Source organism: Lycium ferocissimum, chromosome 9 (genome assembly GCF_029784015.1).
Source record: "Lycium ferocissimum isolate CSIRO_LF1 chromosome 9, AGI_CSIRO_Lferr_CH_V1, whole genome shotgun sequence".
NCBI classification, from domain to species: domain Eukaryota; kingdom Viridiplantae; phylum Streptophyta; class Magnoliopsida; order Solanales; family Solanaceae; genus Lycium; species Lycium ferocissimum.
The window spans coordinates 58786808-58811474 of NC_081350.1; the positions used below are offsets into that span (position 1 = coordinate 58786808).

At 37.5% G+C, this 24667-nt stretch overlaps 2 pseudogenes; one reads left to right on the forward strand and one right to left on the reverse strand.

Annotated features, from left to right (window-relative positions):
- Positions 1-15292: 15292 nt before the first annotated feature.
- On the forward strand, positions 15293-21331 carry LOC132032107 (uncharacterized; annotated as a pseudogene).
- LOC132029413 (syntaxin-112-like) lies at positions 18164-19175 on the reverse strand (annotated as a pseudogene).
- Positions 21332-24667: the final 3336 nt, after the last annotated feature.

The window sequence follows — 24667 nt, forward strand, 5'->3', positions numbered from 1 at the left end:
CTATGGTGGCTGATATGGGAGATAGAGTGCATAGATTTGCGAGTGGCTTAGGGCCACATTTGTTCAAAGATTGCTAGACAGCTTCATTGCAAGAGGGGATGGATATTTCCCGTATTCAGACCCACGCCCAAAATTTAGAAGAGCAGCAACATCTGCAAAGGGGTGAGCGCGACACTGATAGAGGGCAGAGTAAGAGGGCCAGATCTGTGGGTGCCAGTAGCGACTATAGAGGGGGATCGAGGCAGTCATATTCTAGACATTCAGGCCAGTCGGCGACTAGTGCACCTCCCCGGTTTGCAGGCAGGAGATTCAACCTCCCATTTATTCAAGACAGGGTCAGAGCTCGAGAGCTTCGGGTTCCTAGTTTGGAGGCGATTATAGCCAGAGGCGACCACCGATTCCACGATGTAGTCAATGCAGAAAGTTACATTCGAGGCCGTGTCTCCAAGGTACAAATGCTTGTTATGTTTGTGGACAGACTGGGCACGTGATGTGTGATTTTCCCTCGAGGTACGGTAGAGGTGGGGTTTAGCCCACAGGGTCAACAGCTGGTTCTTCTTCGACGGTGCGCCCGATAGGGCAGACTTCCCAGATTCCAGCAAGCCGTGGTAGGAGTAGAGGGGGAGCGTCCAGTTCAGGTGGTACTCAGCCCCGTATATATGCTTTAGCCGAACGCCAGGATCTTGAGTCCTCCCCGGATGTGGTTACAGGTATATTATCTATATTCTCTCATGAGGTTTATGCATTGATAGATCCGGGTTCTACGCTGTCTTATATTACTTCTTATATCGCTGGTCGTATTGGGTGAAACCCGAACCAATTAAACCTTTTGAGGTATCTACTCCGGTTGGTGATTTCGTAATGGCTAGATAAGTATACAAGAATTGTGTGATTGCGGTATGTGATTGTCAGACTAAAGTTGATTTAGTTGAGCTGGAAATATTAGATTTCGACATGATTATGGGTATAGATTGGTTGGCCTCTTGTTATGCCAATGTCGATTGTAGAATGAAGATGGTTCGGTTCCAATTTCCGGTAGAACCCGTGCTTGAATGGAAAGGTAATACAGCGTCTCCCAGAAGTAGGTTTATTTCCTACCTCAAGGCAAGAAAGATGATAGATAAAGGCTATATTTATCACCTAGTTCGAGTTCATGACACCGAAGCAAAGCCACCGACTTTTCAATCAGTCCCGGTAGTGAATGAATTTCCGAATGTATTTCCAGATGAACTTCCAGGCCTTCCTCCGGAAAGAGAGATTGACTTTGCTATTGATGTGTTACCGGATACTAAGCCTATATCTATTCCTCCTTACCGAATGGCTCCTGCAGCATTGAAAGAGCTAAAGGCGCAACTGAAAGATTTGCTTGAGAAAGGATTCATTAGGCCCAGTTCATCATCGTGGGGAGCACCCGTCCTATTTGTGAGAAAGAAAGATGGTTCCCTACGGATGTGCATTGATTATAGGAAGATGAACAAGGTGACAACAAATAATAAATATCCACTTCCAAGAATCGATGATTTTTTTGACCAATTACAGGGTGCCACATGGTTTTCCAAAATTTATTTGAGATCGAGCTATCATCAAGTGAGAGTTAAAGAAGAAGATATTCCCAAAACAGCTTTCAGAACAAGGTATGGTCACCACGAATTTCGAGTGATGTCATTTGGGTTGACTAATGCCCTGGCAGTATTCATGAATCTGATGAATAATGTATTCAGGCCCTTTCTAGATCTATTTGTGATTGTGTTCATCGATGACATCTTAGTATATTCTCGGTCAAAAACAGAGCACGCAGACCATTTACGTATTGTCCTTGGGATTCTTCGGACTCGTGAATTGTACGCAAAATTTTTGAAATGCGAGTTTTGGCTGAATTCTGTGACTTTTCTAGGCCATATCATTTCAACTGATGGCATTTGAGTTGATACTCAGAAAATTGAGGCTGTGAAGACTTGGCCAAGGCCTATAACGCCTACAGAAGTCCGTAGTTTTCTGGGATTGGCAGGTTACTATAGAAGACTTGTGGAAGGGTTTTCCTCTATTTCAAAGACCATTGACGAAGTTAACTCAGAAATCAGCAAAATTTCAATGGACTGATACTTGTGAACTCAGTTTTCAGGAGTTGAAGGATAGATTAACTTCAACCCTAGTCCTGACACTCCCAGAAGGGCCAGATGGTTATGTTGTGTATTGTGATGCCTCCGACATTGGGTTAGGCTGTGTGTTAATGCAGCACGGTAAAGTCATTGCCTATGCTTCAAGGCAGCTGCGAAAACATGAAAAGAACTACACTACTAAAAAACCAGCGTTTAGTGACGGAATATTAGCGACAGACCATATTCTGTCGCTAATTAACGACGGATTAGCAACGGAATGCTCATTTTGTCACGAGAAAAGCAACTAAAATTTTATCTCATTATATAGCGACGGATTAGCAACGAACAATGAATTTCGTCACTAATTATTAGCGCGAAATTTTGGCGCCTTAAATTTCACAACAGATTTAGTAACAGAAGAGGCGCGACAAATTTTATTTTTATGTAGCGACGGATTCAAAGAACGAAAAATCCGTCGCTAGACCTTTCAATTTTTCTCGAAAATATATATATTCGCAGCGACGGAAAAATTCGTCACAATATTAATTATTAAAAGAAATCAATGTATTATTTAGCGACGGAATTTAAAATCCGTCGTGCTATTCCGTCGTTAAGTGTTAAAAAAAAAAAAAAGGACATATCCTAGGGTACACATTTATTTCCTCTCACTTCAAACACACCCAACATAGATATAGAGAGAGGGAGAGAGCACAATATAGAGAGAGAGTGTGCGAAATTGCTAACTAGATCAAAATAATGTGAATCTAGGGTTTCTATTGTGTTTTTCTCTTCTTCTGCTGCATATTTTATCTAAAGGAAAGGTATGTTTTGATTTTTCTATGTTTTATGGGCAGTTTCTTTCTTCTTTATCTCTTTCTTTGTGTTTTCTGACATTAAATCTAAAATAGAAATTAAGAAATCTGTGTTTTTTTGCTTATTGTTAGAACCCGTATTTTTGTACATTGGAACAATCCGAACTAATTATGATAAGTCAAGGACAAAACTATTTCGGGATACAAAGTCGGGATTTTTGACCTTTGATTTTATTTTGAGATATAAGTCGTGCACGAATTTATTGGTATGGGACAATTAGGAAAATTTGGGACCAAAAAGTGATAAAGATTGGAAGATGAAAATCATCCACAATTTCCATGGTTGGCCACACAAAGGGTGTTCAATTTTAATTGGAACAACACATTAATGTGGGCCAAGGGACCCTTGACCAAGTCTTGCTTCACTTAAAAGATGACCACTTCACTTCATTTTCATCCACAACACTTAGAGAAAAGAAAAAAAAAAAAGATTGAAGAACACCCACAAAGGCCGTTTTCTCGGCAGTATGGGAATTTCAACCCCATTTTTAGCTCTTCCAAAATTATTCCATTGATGTAAACCCACTATTTTGAGGTCCCTAAGTAGCGTGGAAGCATCGTTGGAGCGATCAACCTATTATTTTTCATCTTTTGGAAACCCTAGGCTATTGGAAGTTGAAGAGAAAAAGGTAAGATTTGATCTTTTTTTGTGTTATGAAGGTTATATTCATGTTGTAGTATCTTATAATGGTTGAAAATCATGAAATAAAGTATGTTGAAGTGGAGGCCATATGTATGAGGGTTGGGCGTGTGATGGGTGTTGTTGTGTTGTGATTGAAATTATGAATTAATGTTTAGTTAGTTGATTATGATCATTGTAAGGTGAACAACAATTGGGAACCATCCATATATGTGTATGTGTAGTGTTGATTGAAATGGGTCACATTATATGACAATGAACGAATGAATGTCGCTTAATGTTTTAGTCGTCGTCGCTATGAATTCTATGTTGGAAATGAGAGTTTAATGTCCCAAGTTCGATATGGTAAATGTGCGGACTGATTTGGAGAACTTTGTGCATTTAATGCGATCTTTATATGTGAGGACCATTAACATATGTATATGTGTAGTGTGGACGAATGTGAGTCCTATAGTATGTCGAAGATCGCATTACTATCGCTTGGCGTTTTAATTGTCGTCGTTATGTATTTTAGTTGGAATTGAGTATTTAATGACTCAAGAATGATGTTGGAATGGTAGGGGCTGATTTAAGGCTTATTGTACGTTTAATGTAATTGGTATATTGATGAGATAGCATTGTTAGAATATAAATTGTGGATACAAATCATGATTTGAAAATGAAGAGAAAAATTAAAGGGCTGTCTCGGTTGGGGCTGTTTTCGGCCAACTTGGAGAAAAAAATTGGATTATTGGAAATGTTGTATGAATTGCTTAGAAGGTCCTTAAATATTGTTGGTAGGGGTTTGGGTTAGTATGTGAATGTATAAGCGTCGATTTTGGCTTGAAGTTAAGTCGTCGAATTGAATTTATGTAAGTTGTTGAATAATGGAAAAGAAAGCTATTATTGTTGTTTTGTCTTTTGGATTGGTTGTTGATGTTGTTAGGTTGGTTGTTGATGTTGTTGTTGATTGTTTTGGCCGAGTTGAATTCTCGGGGTAGCCTATTTACTGTGGGAAATCTTTGCCGAATTTTCGTAGAATTTAAAGAATAGTTGGAATAAATGGCTCAAGTGCCCTTAGCTAATGTTTGGCATTTTATGGCTTGTGTATAGATCGCGGGCAGCCCGAATCATAGGTTGGATTGGCTTGAGTTTGGGTCATTTTGGAGAGCGTTGGAGGTATGTAAAGTAACCTTTCTTTTTGGCATGCCTTAGTTAAAGTAGGCTATGATACAAGCCTCTAGGAAACTCTACTCTCGAAATCCGAGCTTGTATATGATTCGCACTTGTTTCCTTGGTATCCTTGTGCTAATATGCCATAACGTTGATCCTTATATCCTTGGAATTAATAATTTGCAAAGGCTACTTAAAAACTGATTTTTCTTTTGAAAGGACTTATTCATTAGCGATTCAACAATTACAAACGCTCATAACTTTCTCAGAAAAGCTCGGAATGCTTTGAAACTTTCGTAGGAGTTTGTATGATATATAATGAGTATGTTTTTCATAGGCGGGCCCAGCTCGGGTCTATACCCGTCTGTGGGTCCCGCGACGCCCTTTTATGTAATTTCGATAACTTTTGAAAGGAAATGTTGTAATTATTATTCCGATTTCAAATATGACTATTTTACTTATCTTTTGGATTATGACCATGATTTTATGCATATGATTTTTATACGTAACTATGATTTCAAAATTCTATTTGATTTGTTCCCGAGCGACGTTCGGAGGAAAACTTGATGTGACTATTATCCTGATTTCAAGTACGGTCAGTTACTTGACTTTTGAGTTTATAATAATGATTCGATAACATATGATGACCTTAGATTTCACGGGCGGGCCCGATTGGGTTGACGCTCGTCCGTGGGTCCCGCGACTTTTCTACGTTTGGTTCCAACGACCTATTTGTAAAAGAACTTCATGTGGCTATGATTTTAACCCTCAAGCATGATTACTTAAGTGTTGTCGAGTTTGAAATGAGGATTTCTATGCATATGATTTTGGTACGTAACCATGGGTTCCGAAGTCTGATGTGATATGTGATAATAGGATGATATGATGATTCTATACACCGAGACCCTCACTAGAGGGCGGGACACGCTATGTATATGATGTTATGATGATGACATGATTCTATACACCGAGACCCTCACTAGTAGGTCGGGACACGCTATACACCGAGTCCCTCACTAGAGGGCGGGACACGCTATATGTATGTATATATATGGGATGATGATATGATCTTACTTACCGAGTCTCTCGCTAGAGGGCCGGGACACGCTATATGTATACGCGTGTGCGAATGATTGTCGATTGGTATATGATATGAACATGTATGAATTTTGTTCTAAAGGTAAGTTTTGTGATTTAAGGTTACCGTATCCATGGCTCCTACTCCTTATTTAAAGAACGACTCGCCTATTGTATTTCCCCCTTTACATGCTCGCACATATTCCGTACCGACCCCCTTTCTTCGGGGTCGCGTTTCATGCCCGCAGTACGGACGCACGGTTGGTGATCCACCGGTTTAGGACACCTTCTTCTCGCTATTTGGAGCGCTCCTCTCATTCCGAGCTCATATTTTTGGTATATACTCGTCTGTCGCATTGTGTATATATATGGTCATGGGCACGGCGGGGCCCGTCCCGTCATATGATTCTGTCTGTCTGTTTAGAGGTCTGTGGATATGTTTGTGGGTTGTGCCTACTTTCGTACGGTGGTGTTTGTATATGTTGTGTTTGGGCGATCTCATTCGCCGCGGCGGCCGGTCCGCATATGTATATATGTTGTATTGGTGGCCCTGTGTATCCTTGTTGGTATTTTCTGTGCGCAGGGTTATTTTGGATAGTCAGTAAAACAAAGGAAACTCTGCCGAAATTTTTCTGGAAATTATCTAAATTTGGAATACAGCCTTGTCGGCTTCTGTTATGTACTTGGGTGCGTTCGATATATTTGAGATAGCGTTTGATAGATGTGTTTGGGTGCCCAGATCGGGCACTAGTCACGGCCTACGGGGTTGGGTCGGGACACTTATTATCTAAAGGACAGAGCGTCTTTAAGTGTTTTTTTTTTTTTTGCTAAAATCGAAGTTGGGTGTCTTGAAAACTGTTGTGTTTATAATTTATTTGAAGGTTATGTGTTGGGAATATCTATTTGGGCCAAAATCTGATGAAAATGGAAATTCGACCTTTGTTTGTGCTAAACCTTGTAGGATAATATTATTTGGTGGTTAAAGTTTGTTTTAATTCATTGCATGTCAAGAAAAAGCTTGAAGAGCTCAACATTCTTTATAGTCTGTGATTTGAAATCAGTGTTAGTGAACTGGGTTTCTTACTCGATTTTTTTTGTTTCGGTTTCAGTTTTGTTTCAGTTTCTCTTTTTTTTTTAACTAAAAGGTGAATGATATGTTCTTTTCACTAAGTTATTTAAGCTTGTTCTTCCATTTAGAGGTCATTCTGGTTGTATTAATGATGTGAAGACGGAACATTAATTTGATTGCTTTGTTTATGTCAACATTAATAGGAACATGAATAATCTAGAGCGTGATTGGATGTACGATAGGTTGGATGGCCGAGGGGGTATAAACTCTAGCTTTGTAACCGGTGTAGATAATTTTATCCAATTTGCACTTTCTCAACGAAATTACATGAGCGGTAAAAAGGTTAGATGTCCATGTAAAAAATGTCACAACATTAAATACATGGATGTTGAAATCGTTGAATATCACCTTTTTAATTTTGGATTTGTTAAGGACTATTTTGTTTAGGAGTATCAAGGGGAAAAAGATGTGATCGGTGAGATAGCTTCTAGTAATGATTTGCACGGTGGTTCTCAACCTGAATTGGGATTCGATAATCCATACAGACAAATGGTCTCGGATGCAGCTGGTCCCAACTTTGGTTAGGGTTCGAGTTCGCAATCTTATAGCAATATTGAAGTTGATTCTGCTCATCCTTATGAACCTTCAATGAAGGAGGAGCCTAATCCTTCAATGGAGGAGGAGCCTAATCCCGAGTCCCAAATATTTTACGATTTGCTACAAGCTGCTAATGAAAAATTATATGCTGATTCTTCTCTCTCTCAACTTGCAGTAGTCTCCAAAATGTTAAATATTAAAATGGAGAATACTTTGTCACAGAGAGGTTGTAACCAAATGATACAATTGTTGAAAAAGGCTTTACCTGAAGATAACAAAGTGCTTGATAGTTATTATCAGACTAAGAAACTAGTGCGTAGTTTGGGTTTGCCAGTTGAAAAGATTGATTCTTGTGATTCAGGATGTATGTTGTATTGGGGTGATGATGAACACCTTACATCTTGTAAATTCTGTGGTAACCAGAGGTATAAGCATCGTGTCGGCTCTCATAAGAGGAAATTGGTCCCTTACAAGAAAATGTATTATTTTTCTTTGATTCCTAGATTGAAAAGATTATATGCATCCCATGCTACGGTACCGCCGATACGAGATGGCACCATGAGCATACACAAGAGGATGGGGTAATGCGTCATCCATCAGACTCTGAGGCTTGGAAGAACTTCAATGAAACTCATTCTTTTTTTGCAGCTGAACCAAGGAATGTAAGGTTGGGGTTATGTACTGATGGTTTCCAACCATTTGGTCAATCTGGGAGGAAATACTCTTCGTGGCCAGTGATTGTCACCCTATACAATTTGCCTCCAAGAATATGCATGAAAGAGGCATATATGTTCCTAACTGTCATTGTTCCTGGGCCAAACAATCCCAAACATAAAATTGATGTTTATCTGCAACCTCTAATAAAGGAATTGACCTTGTTGTGGGAGACAGGTGTAGAAGCATTTGACATCTCGAAAAAGCAAAACTTTTAACTGAGGGCAGCTTTAATGTGGACAATCAATGACTTCCCAGCATATTCTATGTTATCAGGATGGAATACAACGGGCAAGTTAGCATGTCCGTATTGTATGGAGGAAACACAATCCTTTAGACAACATGGCAGGAAAACATCTTGGTTTGATAGTCACGGAATGTTCCTTGACCAACATCATCCTTTTAGGAAAGATCGTAAAAACTTTCTCAAAGGTAAGACTGTCAAAAGACTATCACCACTCTATAGAACAGGAGAGGAAATTTTGAACCAAATTTGTGACTTGGGGATAAGGAAAGTAACAGAGTTAGATGCACAGGAAGTTAATCAGAGAATATGTAAGTCTTGTGGGTGGAAAAAGCGAAGCATATTTTGGGATTTGCCTTATTGGAGTTCTAACATGATTCGACATAATCTTGACGTCATGCATATTGAAAAAAATGTCTTTGATAATGTATTTAATACAATTCTTAATATTGCTAACAAAACTAAAGACAATCTACAATCACGTCAAGATATGGTAAATTATTGCGATCGACCACAGTTGGCAAAGGATACTAGTGGAAAAATATCCAAAAGCTATATGTACAATAGATAAGGAAGAAAGAGCTATCTTGTTCAATTGGGTGAAGGGTTTGAAGTTTCTAGATGACTATGTTTCGAATTTGGGTAGGTGTCCAGATACAAACTCGAAAAGGTTATTTGGCATGAAAAGTCATGATTTCCATGTGTTCATGCAACGACTAATGCCTATTGCTTTTCGTGAACTGCTTCCCAGTAATGTGTGGCAAGCACTTATCGAATTGAGCTTATTTTTTAAAGATCTTACTTCGACCACTCTACGAGTGGATGACATGAAAAGAGTAAGGCAGACATCCCGCAAATCTTGTGTAAGTTAGAACGTATATTTCCCCTTGGGTTCTTTGACTCAATGGAACATCTGTCCGTGCACATGCCATATAAAGCAAAGATTGCTGGACCTGTACAATATCGATGGATGTATCCTTTTTAAAGGTAAATTTGAAACTTTATGTTCAAATTGTGACAAGTATGCTAAACATAACTTTTCTAATATAATGGTCCATCCATTTATGTATTTAGGTACCTCGGAACTCTTAAAAGAATGATTGCGAATAAAGCTAGTGTTGAGGGTTCCATTTGTGAAGCATACTTGATGAAGGAGTCAACACATTTGTTTTATCATTATTTTGAACCTCATGTCATGACACGTAATCACGATGTGGACCGTAATGATGATGGTGTGGCTGTAGAAGATCTTGAAGGAAATTTATCAATATTCACCCATCCCGGTCGACTATGGGGAGAAGCAAAAAAGAGGAATTTATCCCTTGAAGAAATCAAGGCTACCCAAACTTACATGTTACTAAATTGTAAGGAGGTTGAACCGTTTGTGAGGTAGAATTTGAATGTTAAACTCTCTTATAAATATATCCATATATATCATGACTTTCTATTGAACTTATTTTGTTGCAATGAAGTATGTAGGTGCAACGTCTGCAAGGAGAATTCCCAAATCTATCTCAAGGTCAAATAGATGAGAGCCTTGAAGCATATTTCTCTATATGGTTCAAGGAATATGTAAGTTTCAAAAATCATTAATTTTTATACAAGATGTTATTAAATTCTCAAAATTTAACTAAGTCTTACATTTTTTCAAATAGGTCCGCTGCAACCATATTGAGAATAAATTCTTGCGTAGTTGTCACGACCCGACTAGAGCCATGACGGGTACCCGGGGCTGACCACAGAGCACCATTCATTCTATTACTCATCCTGCGTTCATTCATATTTCTTATGCTTATAATCGTAGAAAACTATTTTTCATTTGAAACATATTTACCTTTATATACATAAGCCCTTCGGCTATCAAAATAATATATACATATGATGAGAAACTGTAAGACCATACTACCCACACATATGTATCTACGAGCCTCTACTAGAATACTAGACATATGGATGGGACAGGACCCCGTCGTGCCCAAAACATATATATATATATATATATATATATATATATATATATATATATATATATATATATATATATATATATATACCAAAAGAATAATCAATGGCACCTCCGGGATAATGGAGTGCTCTCAAGTCAGCTAATAGCTCCTACGAGTCTGGATCACCTCCCTGTCTACCTGTGGGCATGAACACAGCGTCCAAAGAAAACGGACGTCAGTACGAACATTGTACTGAGTATGTAAGGCATAAACCATAATAATATGTCAATGAAATAAGGAAGCATCAAATGAGGAGCAATCTGTAATTGACTGTTAATTATAAAAGAAATAATGCATGCTGGCTTACTTCATAATCATCATCATATCATGTATGCATATATGTATAAGCTGCCCGACCATATAAGTACGGTGTGATAATCATTAGCCCGTCTTCCAGTGCCTCCGCGTCCGGGTACCATCTCATGCCGCCCATCGGTGGTACGCCCATGGCATCTAGACATGGTGTATACGCTGCCCGCCTTAGCGGTGTCTGCCCGGCCATATAGGTGCGGTGTAATATCATCAGCATGTACTCATCATAATGCATGCATAGAGACTCAAAGACAACTGTACTTTATCGGGGTGACATAAGGTCGTAAACCCCCGATTTCATTATGGAGCATTTATAAGCATTCTGCCTCACACCTTGAAGGAATTAGCATATAAGGTGAGTGTATATAATAAACAACATCAATGGATTATAGATAACATCATTAGCTTGTAGGAACATCATATCATGGACTCTGGAATCTTTAGACTTAAGCTCATCATCATCATTATCGTGCTCATAATGTATCTCTTATCTCATATGGCTATTCATGAACATAGACTCTTAGTTTTTCGGAATTTAGGAGATTCATGGAGAAGGAGGAAAAATCATGCCATAGGATTCATGCCTTAGAAAGAAAGGACTAGCCTCACATACCTTTTTCGTTTAACTATTCTATCGCCTGCTCGTCCCCCTTCAATGCCCATGTTTCTACCTTCAAGAGAATTCGTATTAACATTAGCTAAACGGTTATAAGAGTGTGCTTACTAAAGCTAGAGAAAATTGGGCAGCATTTCCTTTGTTTGTACAACTTCCCTCCATATTCCATATCAACTCCCAAACATCCATAACATCATCCACAATATTGTAAGCAACAATCATCATTTATCTACATTATCCACATTTCACAATTTCACTTCAATTCCTCCATAATCATGGTCATATTTCACTATTATGTTCTCTCACGTATAATGCTTATCTTATGTTCTAAATGTCATTCATAACTTACTTACAATCACCGCATATCAATATTCATGACTCATTCCAAATTACTACTAAAAAATGACACTATTCTCACATTTATGACCCATTTGCTATATTCTTCTACAATCCAAGTGTTTCAGCTCTCAATACCTTAAATAACATGAAAAAGACCATAAAACGTACCTTAGATAGTGTAGGAATAAGCCTTGAGTGGAAATACTTTTCTTGTACCAAAACCTAGTTCACTTCCATAGGAATTTCTTGGTTTGGATGAACTTCAATGAGTTTCATACACTTAATTTGTTGGTTTGATGAAGTTGAACATTAATTTCTTTTGGGTTCTTGTGGATGAAGAGTAGAAAGGATTCTAGAGGGTTTTTGAGTTGTGGAGTGAAAATGAAATGAATTAAATGAACTTGGGGCCCTTATATCATTCTTTAAAATATGGCCCGACCATATTCTACGGACCAACATACGGTCCTTATAAATTATACTGATCAGAGGTCTGGCCGTAGATCTGGTCCAGTGAGGTGTGCCATCCTGGGCTGATTATACGATACATACGAATAATTTATACGGCCAGTATGTTGGGCCGTATAATGCCCAGTTCTTCCGAAATTATTCTCGTTGACTCGTTTGATCTCCAATCCTTATGGAACTTTCTTGACACTTATTTAACACCTCATTACTAATCTAAGGGATGTTATAACTCCTTTCCAGAGCATCATTAAGCCATCATTAATTCGATACTCGTAAATCTCTTTCGATACTTAACGTATACCCTGCCCTTCTTGGCAAACTTTCTTCTCTTACTTTAAATGTCTTTGAAATCTCGATTAGGATCATCACATACTATTTATTACTTATAAAAACCTCGTATACGTCGTTCCCTTCGTTAGTCTATTCACTGTACGTTAACGGAAAATTTTCGAGGTGTAACAGTAGTCTTGCTCATGGACCACTAATAGGCGCTACATGTCATTCTGTGTATTTTACTAATGGATACAAATTTCACACGACAGGTAAATACAAGATCAACAATGAACAAGTGAGTTTGTATCTCGGATCAGAATTTTGGTGATTACTATGGATGGATAAAAGAGATTATACAAGTGGAATTTCGTGAAGATCCTTTAAAGCAAAATGTGTTATTCAACTGTGAATGGTTTGATCCAACTATGGATGTTGGTGTTAAAAAGCATAATCAGTACAAATTGGTTGATGTTAATCAAAGTCGCCGATATAAAAAAATATGAACCTTTTATTCTTGTGATGCAAGCAACTCAAGTGTATTATGTGTCGTATCCTAGCAAGAAAAAGGATAAGGATTATTGGGCAGCTGTGTTGAAGGTCAAACCTCGGAATGTTGTTGAATTGCCCGATGAGGAAGTAATGGTGACAACTCCAGATTTGAATGTTCCATTCCAAGTTGCAGAAGTTGAAGTCCACGAGATAGATATGAATGTTTCGATTGATGAAAATATACTCTTATATGATCCAAACGGGAATGCAATTGAAATGGATGAACCCATCGATGATAGGTTATTGCCAGAGCATTATGAAATCCAAGACAAATCTACACAAGAAGAGTATGAAATTGAAGAAGAGTATGAAACAGAGGAAACTGCGGAGGATGAGGAAGAGTTCGAAGAAGGAACAAATAGTGACTAATGCTTAGTAACATGTATTGTTGTATCTTTATTGTATTTTGCTTAAGATTTGGGTGTAAAAATTTCTGATGGATGGTTGAGTGTTTTGATTTGCACCATAGTTTTTCTTTACTGTTTTCTTTAACCTATTTTACCACTTTCATCGTTACTTGCTGAATCTTGTAGTGTACTATGCGCCTATGTTGTTTGATAGATGCCTTCTTATTTATTGGATACTTATTTGGGTTTACGTGCTTAAGTTCGTAGCCAAAATACTTGCTTGGGATAAAGTAACATGTAACTAAAACCATTAAATCCTTTATTAGACTTTTATATTCCATTATAGTTTTAGTTCAACCTTTGATAGAATCCTCCTGGTGTTATTTATATTACAGATACGTAGTGGACAGCTGGTCAGAATTCATTGACGTGCTACTCATTGAAGGTTCTACATTTTAGCTGTTGTTGTTGAGGTATTGTTGCCTGCTATTGAAGTTCTTCTCACTTAAGGTTCTTCATCTCCTCTCTCTCTGTACAATATGTTAGCTAATGTTACTTATAGATTGTCTTAATTTGGTACTACAAATTGCTAATGAATCAATAAGAAACCTAATAACTTGACTATAGATTTGTATAAAATGATAACTAGAAGTTGTTGATGACAAAGAACTGCTATATTTTTCTACAACTGATGAGCAAGTATGGCCAAAATTGAATTTGATGAAAACTACTACTTGTGTTGTCATGTATTCTGCATTTTCTGAAATTCTGCAATGTGAACTTCATGCTATGCTGCAGATTTCCAAGTGCTGCAATTTGAGATCCAGGAAAAAACTTGATACCAATTACTGAATATAGTAAAACCAAACCATATATGCAGTTTCATTAGTTCTACCACACCAGTAGCCAATTCCTAATATTTCACAAAAATTCCAAATCCTGTCTTGATGTACTAAAAACTAGCAATTAAGTGACTGCTTCCAGCATCTTGGTGAGGCCCTCCATATCTAGAATAAAAAGGAATGGAGAGTTAGGGTCAGTTCTGAGGCCCTTCTGAGGGAAGAAGCCTACTGGTCCTCTATTGACAAGCACTGAGAATTTAACTGAGGATTCCTTAGAATCTTCTCATAGTTCATTCTCAAATAAATCTTCTCCTCATGTCTATATATCTAGTTCCTTTCCCTGTCTTCTGGTTGACCATTTTTGTCGTGAGACCTACCATACATAAATTAAAGTCATCTGGACATCTCAATTGTTACATATTCATTTATACTTTTATCAGGGGGTGCCTCAAGCTGATTCCTTATCAAATTTGGTTGTTTCAGTAATTTCGTTGAATTCTGATTGTCCTGGATGGAGGGCTGAATTTTGTGATATGGTGGTACTAGGTTACTGGTGATGACAAATGTAATCTAGCCTTAGAAACTGTTAACTGATCATGTGTGTCATACCATGTATAATTTTTCCTTTTATTGGAATTCAACAATGTTTGTTGTAATTACTAATATATAGAAGAGGCTTGGAAGCAGTTGGCCGTTGTCTTGCCGGCTTGCCGACTAAGGCCTACTTTTGTAATTTCAATCTTAATTTTGGTCTTCGTGTCTAACATGTGTTGACTCAGATAATAGCTGTTGCACATGCGCAGTCCTAAATTGCCCTTTACCTATGTTGACGATGAAGTGGCCGCTTCACATTGTGTGTAATTTGTGTGCTTTAACTCTCTTTTCGTTTTCTGCTCTGCTGTTTCCTGATCATCTTCCTTTGTTTGGTTGTTTGATTTTTGAGCTTCTTCATCTGAGGTGATGAGCAATCTGTTACCGCTAATTTTTGCACAATTATTGGGTCTTTTTCCACTATAATTTCGATTCTCTTATTCTTCTTTGTACTTATAATCTTTCGCAAGTTTTTGCAGTTCGTTGGTGTTGAATGTCTTTTCTTTTTCCAGTTCGTTTGAAAGCTCTATTGAAGATGGCTAATCACCACGACAAGGAGATTGCCTACGCTTTTAGTACCAATTTTGAGGATAAAAGGTAGTTTTCCAGATCTATGTTTAAAAGTTTTGTTTGCTCTTTAGTTGAAATAAATTAGTGTTTGGTCGATATCATACATGAATCATTTTACAGCTTGTATTATGAGCAGTTATTATTCTTTATTTTGGTTAATTAGAATAACAGTAGTACATACTTTGAAGTGTAACTCTCTCTGTATGTTTGTATAACTTTGTACATGTAAAAATCATTGTCCATGTGAAGTTTCTATAAACTATTCAAATTCTACAGATATCTAAGGGTAAGAAAAAATAGCATGACGTTGCTGCCTGAAACAAAAAGCGTCAGTCCTCGGCCGAAACAAACTCTAAATCAAGCTCAAGAGAGCTAATTTATATAAACAGTTGTTCACTTTCTGTAAAAACATGGTTTTCATGATCTATTTTTAATTTACATCTACACTTATTGTTAATATGTGCAGTTTGAGAGAACCATCATTTGCTCGGATACTATAAACAAACCATGTACAACCAGTTTGACATTGTTTCATGGGTTTGATTCCAACTATAAGTTATTCGTAGGTTTGTTACAATTGGAATTTTCTATTTTCACCACATTTTTTTCCTTTGGTTGTTGAAAAACTTACAGCAGTAGCAGTTTTGGTGATATTTAGTTCTTCATAGTAATTGTAAAATTCAAATTTTGGCATAAGAAGTGCAAATCCCAGGCTGTATTCCATCTGGTTGTCTGAATTATATTACTGGCATGATACTGAAAACTCGAAAAAGAATACAATTGCAGTAAAAGGAGGTGAAACCAACAAACCCAGTAAGAACAACCAATTTGTTTGCACGGATGTGCTGCCTATGATCCACAACAGATACTTCATCTAAAATTTCCTGATCTCAGTTTTGTTCCCTTTTCTTCAATTTGGTCTCTGCTTTTGTTTTTCCAGTTGCACATAGAATTCTGCTGCTTCAAGTATTAGAATAACCTCACATAATTCTACGAAAATAGAATAGTTCTATTGGCCAAAAAATATCTTACTATATGTAACTTTGGTTTTTATGTAGCTGATTTTATATGGAGCAGGGATTATCCGAACAAAAGATGGAAGTAGTTGCGTTAAAAAATGAAGATAAAATATGTGGTTGATTAGATTTAGATTGCTGTGCAGGGAAAAGAAAACAATATATTCCTTCTTTTCCCGTATAGCTGCTGTCTTGTACTGCATAAGTTTTCCTGCTATGCTAAAGACTCATCACCAACTTGGGGACCAAATGCTGAATTATGCAATACGCGTAGTATAAAAACCTCTTTACTAGCAGCCTTCTTGCATTTTACTGGTTACTTTTTTACTGATGGTTGCTTTAATTTCCTCATGTCCATATTTTTTTGTAGATATGGCTCGAGGCAGAGGTCGAGGTAGCCGAGGTCGTGTAGGAAAGTCCTCATTTAGGGGTGATTCTACTGGTCGTGCGAACATGCCTACCATTCCCATTCCCACCACAGTTAGTCCTCAACAAAGTGGTACGAGTTTTATAGGTGGGCCAGATTCTATAAACCAAGTTCAAACTTTAGGTACGCCATCGGTTCAAGCCTCAGGTCTGTTTATTGATCCTCACATATAATATATTGATCCTTGTAATATAATATATTGGAATTCAACAATGTTTCTTGTAATATAATATATTGATCTTGGGATACCCCACATTATCTAAAACAAAGTCTTTGCATTGTTGAGATGATAACTGGAAAAGATTGAATGTTGTGCCAGAATTAGTATGTTGTAGTAGTTTAACATTTATATATGTTGCTTAGTTAATAATTTATGAAGACTATATATAAATATGTAATCAGTGAAGTTCTTCTTTCTGGTTTTACCATTAACTCGACCCTTCATCGTTGTACTCTCTTGGTCCAATCCTTCTCTGTTGTCTTCCTCTACTGGTTCTACGTGTTTTCATGAACAAAAGCTTCATCTTCCTTTTTATTAACTAATTAAATTCCATTCAGGACCAACACATCGACTCTAATTCAGCTGTTATTAGTTTTTACAAATTATGAGTGTTATCTTTTGCGTTATGCTTTGTTAGGTAGAGGCAGCGCTAGGTGGACATAAGGAGTTTAATTAGATTCCTTTCATCGAAAAACTATAATACACAAATAAGCAAAAACAAAGCACATGCCAAGTTCATTAATTGTAGTGGTTGTGGCAAAGGTGGTTCTAGAATTGTTTTAGGTCACAAGTTCAAATTTCAAGTGTGTTATTCTTCCATTTTTTGAATTTCTTGGTTAGAACTTAGAACTTCTCGTTCCGCCATCATAGTATAAAGTGCCTCTTTCTTTAGTGGACCTTACGCGGCCTGAATTCAGGTTAGTTGGCTAGTGAATTTCAAATACCGAATGAACCGTTGCTATAAAGTTATGGCTCCTTCAAATGGAACATCTTCAGGGTCCTTAAGCCAGCATAGGAAGATAATGTGGGGCATCCCAAATTCCAAAAACATACCAGTAACTTGTATACACACTGATGACATTATGAGCAATTCTAGGTCCTGTACAATTTTTTTTTTTTTTTGAAAAGAACTGCTAGTTCCAGTTTTTGATTCAATATGAAATGAATCATAAATCATGATTATTGCATTCAAAACATTTCCAACTATCTCTAAGAATGAAAATATCCTCGATCTTAGAAAGGCCAAATGAGAGAAACTACAGAATCGAATCCTAATAACAGTTACCTCACAAGGCAGAACTAAAACAAATTGACATTGTGTTTCCAAGTCCAGTAGGAAATATTGTCAAGAGATCAAAGTAGCAATTAAGCAGACAATCAAAATGATCAACACCACCGCCCATACCTAACATAACCATGTCCTTCCTTTCTTCTGGTGCTGCTTAGCATAGAAAAGCCTGTTGGTTCCACCACTGATGAAGCTTTTCCAAAGAATGGCCACATTATACTCAATGTCGCAACTGCTCACTTTTGAGTCTCAACTAGAACAACCATATCAAGAAAAACTTGATGAAGTTTATCCAGGCTCCTTTTTATGTCCATTACAGCCTCATGCCTATCTTTGTCCTCAAGATTCATCTCTCCTTTTTCTGCAAATATTTCAACTTTCCCACTTCCTTCCGACACCTCTTCTCAATCACTTTCTCTGTTGTCTCATTACCTATCTCATTGAAATACCTTCTTTTAAGGCAGTCTTTGTAATATGATAAGATTTTTTCCCTTAAAGCCTGAAAATCATTCATGATATCCCTTAGCTTGATCCTCAATCCATTAGGCATGTTAACTCTCATTCGATCAACAACAGTCCCTTCTGCATAAGCCATTGATATTTTCCGATTAGTGACATTAGATTTATCAATTGCTTCAAGTTTTGCCTTGACAATCTTGGCTTTGCGAAGGATAGATACCATATCAAAATCCATTCTGTCTCTAAGGCCACGAAGGATTTTCAGACCGTGAGTAGTTTTTGTTTCTTCATTCAGATTTTGAAGATCAATTAAGAGATTATTAATCTCTTCAATGTTACCCTTCACTACCTCGATTTCAGGGAAGAAGTTGGAAAGATTTTCTTCATCTGTACGGCTGAGTTGGCCTATCTCTAAGTCCCTTTCTGTTTCAAGATCCAAATGGGCTTGTTTTTTCAGTTCGACATAACTTAAGAACGATTTTGTCATGAGATCGTTCATCTTTACTCCAGTTAATGAAGATTCGAATTTCGAAGAGCTTTGTGTTCTTCTCTGAGAAGATGATGATAATGGTGCCTGTCTCCCTCTTCTTGGAACTGTTTGGCAAGAGAAAGGGATAGAATTCTCAGGAGTTTCAAATATTTGAAAGTTTCACTGTCCTGTACAATTGCTGAAATAAAAATAATCTTGATGGGCAGCATCAGCAACCATAATTTAAACCTCTCAGTTTCCTGCATGTAGTAGCAACTACTGCCTCTCATAATAGAAACTATAAATTGTAGGTTTGCTTGTGTAACAAGCTGCAGATTTTGTAAATCATGATTAGTCATATTTGTAGACTTGCAAACAGCTTGTATCACCTCATTTCCAAAACTAGGCTCAGTGATACAGGCAGCTTTCCAATTTTTATTCCATCATGTTTTTGTGTGTTTCTTTTCCATTAGGAATTGTACATGATGGTATAAAAACCTCTTTACTAGCAGCCTGCTTGCATTTTACTGGTTACTTTTTTACTGATGGTTGCTTTAATTTCCTCACATCCACACTTTTTTGTAGATATGGCTCGAGGAAAAGGTCGAGGTAGCAAAGGTCGTGTAGGAAAGTCCTCACTTAGAGGTGATTCTGCTCGTCATGCAAACATGCCTACCATTCCTATTCCCACCACAGTTAGTCCTCAACAAGGTGGTACGAGTTCCATAGGTGGGCCAGATCCTATAAACCATGTTCAAACTTTAGGTATGCCACCGGTTTAAGCGCCTGGTCACGGTAGTAACCCAAGCATCCCTGAATTATCTCCCATTACACCTGATCTGAGCAGCCTAATATATGAGGGTGCATCAAACCAGAGCAACACTATCAGCGAAGATGAGTCCAATAGTCGTCATAGGCAGCGGACACTTACACTTGTTACTCTTACTCCTGCAAGGTTAGTCCATGCTTGTATTTTTTTTATATATATATAATTTGTGGTAGGCCTTGAAATAATGTTTTCAAATTTATGCAGGTTGGAACCTTCTAAAGAATGCTCTAATACCATATCCGCATCTTTCAAAAATCAACTTGATCCCAATGGAATCAATTGGAAAGGTGTCTCAGAAGATACTAGAGATTTTTATTTTGGGGAATTCAAGGTATAACTTTCATCATAATTCGTTTTAAAAGTGTATTAGCTTTTATAGTTAGGATACTAATATTATTAGTTTACAAACTGTTTTCAAAAGACATACTAGTGGGACTCTTCGATTCCTGAGAGTGTAATCAGAAAACATTAGAATACTAAGGCAGCAACCAAGTATAGGAATTTCATTAGCAAAATTAAACAAAAAAGGATTAAGCCAGATTATGTGTCTGATAATGTGTGGGAACGTTGGTTGCAACTTTGGGCAGATCCTAAGTGTGTTGAAAAGTCAGAAATAAATGCAAAGAATCGTTGTGGAGGGAAAGAAGTTGCTGCCGAGACTCACACAGGTGGCTCTATCTGCATTGGGGAGCATCGCAAGAGACTTGTAAGTATATATTTTTTCATACACTCTTAATTTTTTTTTATTTACTACTTGAAAATTGGTTTTTCAAGGTGGTTTTTGCAGTTTTTGATTTTGGTTTACCTAGGTATATATTGCTATTTTCTTGATTACTATGTTGTTGTCTTTCTTGAATTATTTAGGTTTGTCTATGTCATTTGGTTATCTTCGTTGTTCTTGGTGTAATTTTCTGAAATGAGTAACTTTTGCACAGGCTGTTGCAAAGGGTCGAGATCTAACACCAGGTGAGGTACGTTTGCACGTCCATACACATGATCATGATGGAGAATCTTTTGTTAATGAGCGTGCCCGAGCTATCCATGTAAGTTCAAAATTTTATAATTTCAGAATTAAACTAATGAAAAACTTAAGCCTTATATGATGATTTTAGTAAATAGCCCGGCTGCAAATATGCAGACAGTATTTTCTGGTACTGCGCCCTCAGCTTAAGATAACACTCTTTAGCAACTTACTGGAAGGAAATCCTTAGCAATACCAATTGCCTCACTTCACTTTATAGTTAGATTTGAATATGCTCCTTCAGATACTTTTTTTTTGGAAAATAACTGGAACATTTTATTCACCAAGTAAACATTTGTACAGCTCAAGGAAAAAGGAAAACAAAAGGCAACTGGGACTGGACATCAAGCAGCAGCCCCCTGTGCTCCATATCGTCTATACCTCCTATCTACATCACCTAGGGATAAAAGTTCATGCTATCTAATTTCTGCTTTAACCTCAGTCTAGTAGCACTACGCCCATGCACTTCTTGCACAATTTTCTTCACCATAGCTTTAATACTTCTCTGCTTTTGTTGAAACACCCTGGCATTCCTTTCCTTCCAAATCTGATAAGCAGTACCAGCAAGACACATCCTGTAAATTTTGAAAGCTGAACTGTTAACTTTAGAATGTGTAAACTCCTTCAGATACTTAATAATTCCCTTATTGTGTTTTAATGGTATTGTATAAAGAAGTTAAAGAGTAGTCTGCAATGGATTAGGAAAATCTTGACTGTAGACTGCTTGTTCATATGAGAATGGACAGTGAGTGAATGAGTTTTGAAGTTGTATGCCTATTTATACAAAGTTGTTAGGATTACTTGAATGGCTCATTATTATTGCATTGTTCTGCATGTTGAATTGTTGATAAGGATCTCTGCTTGGTCCCCTTATGAATGTTGTTGATACCTAATTTTGGCTCGACGCGCTTAAAATTAACGTTTCAGGTGGTGATACCGTCGGTGAGACTTAGAATTCCAAGTTGATGCTTGGGTATTCTTAAAGTTATCACCGATGAAAGGCGTGATGAGATTTGGTAAGAAGGGAAAGTTAAGTCCCCGATACATTGGACCTTATAAGATTGTCCGCAAGGTGGGTCAAGTATCTTATGAACTGGACTTGCCTTCAGAACTTGAATCAGTCCATCCAGTTTTCCATGTATCAATGCTCCGTAAGTGTGCCGGAGATCCCACTAGGATCGTGCAGGTAGATGATGTTCAAGTGACAGAAAAGTTGACTTATGAAGAGGTACCTAGTGCCATACTAGATAGGCAAGTACGGAGACTTAGAAATAAAGAAGTAGCTTCAGTCAAGGTCTTATGGAGAAATAGTAACCGAGAAGAAATGACTTGGGAAGCAGAAGAAAACATGAAGTCCAAGCACCCGCACTTATTTCAACCCTCGAAAGAGATCCAAGATGAGATATCAACGTTGTGAGGTATGTATGCTTTCTTTTCATGCTTTTGGGTCGTGTGAAGCCATAATTTCTTGCTATTGTGTTGTAGCCCTGTGAGGCGTTGTTATTGTGGGCTGCTGTGACAGGATGGTAGCGCCATATTACAGGGAAAACTCTGACGAAATTTTTGCAGAATTCCCGAGAACTTAACATTCGAGGACGAATGTTTTTAAAGGAGGGAAGAGTGTTACGCCTCGAAAAATTTCGTGTCGTTATGTGATAGTTATACTAACGCAGGGTGAGATGTATGCGATGTCCCTACAAGTAAGAAAGGTTACCTAACGATTCTAATTGAGATTTCAAAGACATTCGAGGTAAGAGAAGAAAATTAGTTGAAGAATGTAAAGTATAAGTCATGTTTTGAAAAGGGTTTGCAGAGCACCGAGCTAATGTTGATTTAATAATGTCTCGAGGAAAAGTTATAACGCTCCTTAGATGGCTAATGAAGTGTTAAACAAGTGCGAAGAAGGTTTCATAAGTATTTGAGATCAAACGAAACGACGGAAATAATTCCAGAAAAGTGGAGTTATACGACCACTTATACGGTCCGTATAACCCAACAGACATGATGTTTTCCCTGATGGTAAAATACAGACACTTATACAGACCGTATAATGTTACACGGGCCGTATAAGGGTCCGTATAAGTCCGACGGTCTGAGTAATCCCAAGTATTTAAATGTGTTCCCACTTCTATTTTTTCATTCTCCACTTCTTTCCAAGTCTCTATAACATTCCACACATTTCATCTTCAAGAATACAAGGGAAATCAAAGATCAATATCATAAATTCAAGGGAATCAAGTGTAAGGAAGCTCCTTAGGGTTGCTAGAAGTCAAGAATTTCTTTGGAAGAGGAACTAGGGTTTCCTTCAAGTAGAGCATTTCTATCCAAAACCCATTTCTACACAATCAAAGGTGAGTTTTATGATCATTTTATGTTATTTAGAATATTGAGAGGTTGAAAGACTTGGATTATGGTAGGAAGTAGAAGATGGATTACAAATATGAGAATAGTAGCACTTTTGAGTGGTAGCTTCACATGAATCATGATTCTTCACATGTTACGAGTATAATTATGTTATAAATGATAGTAAGAATATGGGAGAAACATTATATACGGATGAATGTAATGTTGTATTATGACCATGGTTATGGATGACCTTGAGAGGAAATTGTGGGAATTGGATAATGACGAACTTGACAAAGTTATTGATTACGATATTATGAATGTTGTTATTGATGTTTGGGAGTTATTATATCATATAGAGGAAGTTGTAGAAACAAAGGAGATGCTGCCCAATTTTCGTTAGCTTTAGCCTAAGCTTAAGTATGTTTCTGATTATCTAATCTTAGCACGAATTCCTTTGAATGTAGAATTACGAACTTGGAAGGGAGCGTATAGTTGGAAAGTTAGAAAGGCGAAAAGGTATGTAAGGCTAGTCCCTTCTTTTTCTAAGGCATGATTCATATGACATGACTTCCTTTATCTACCATGACCTTCTTACATTCCAAAAACTATGAGTCTATGTTTATAAAGAGCTACTCATGAGATAGAGATAAGAGATATGTTATGAATACGATAATGATGATGATGAGTCTAAGTTTAGAGATTCTATAGCTTATGATATGATATTTTACGAAGCTAATGATCCTTATACGATTCTTCGATGTTATTCATTGTTGCTACACTCACCTGATAGTGCTAGTTCCTTCAAGGTGAGGCATGATGATTATGACTAGTCGATAATGAAATCGGGGGTTCTCAACCTTTCGTCACCTCGATAAGAGTTATAGTTGTCTTTGAGTTCTTATGCATGCATTATGATAAGTATATGATGATGAGATTATACCGTGCCTAGATGGCCGGACATGTCACCGCGAAGGGGGGTTGCACACGATTCCACCGTGCCTAGATGGCCGGACATGTCACCGCTAAGGCGGGCTGCTTATGATTACACCGTGCCTAGAGGGCCGGACATGACACCACTAGTGGGCGGCGTGCGATAGTTACCCGGACGCGGGTTAACGACGATGGTATATGTGATATGTATAACATGTGTTTTCTCTTAAAGGTTAAGCAAGTTATATATTCACCTTATGTTTCATGATTTCTTTATAATGCTAGTATCATTCATGCCTTACATACTCAGTACAATATTCATACTGACGTCCTTTTTTTTGGACGCTGTGTTCATGCCCACAGGTAGACACGGAGGTGACCCAGATTCATAGGAGTTGATCAGCAGATTTACAAGAGCACTCCATTATTCCGGAGTCCCATTTTGATACATTATTTTGTGTACATATTGGGGCACGACGGGGTCCTATCCCGTCCTTATGTCTAGTA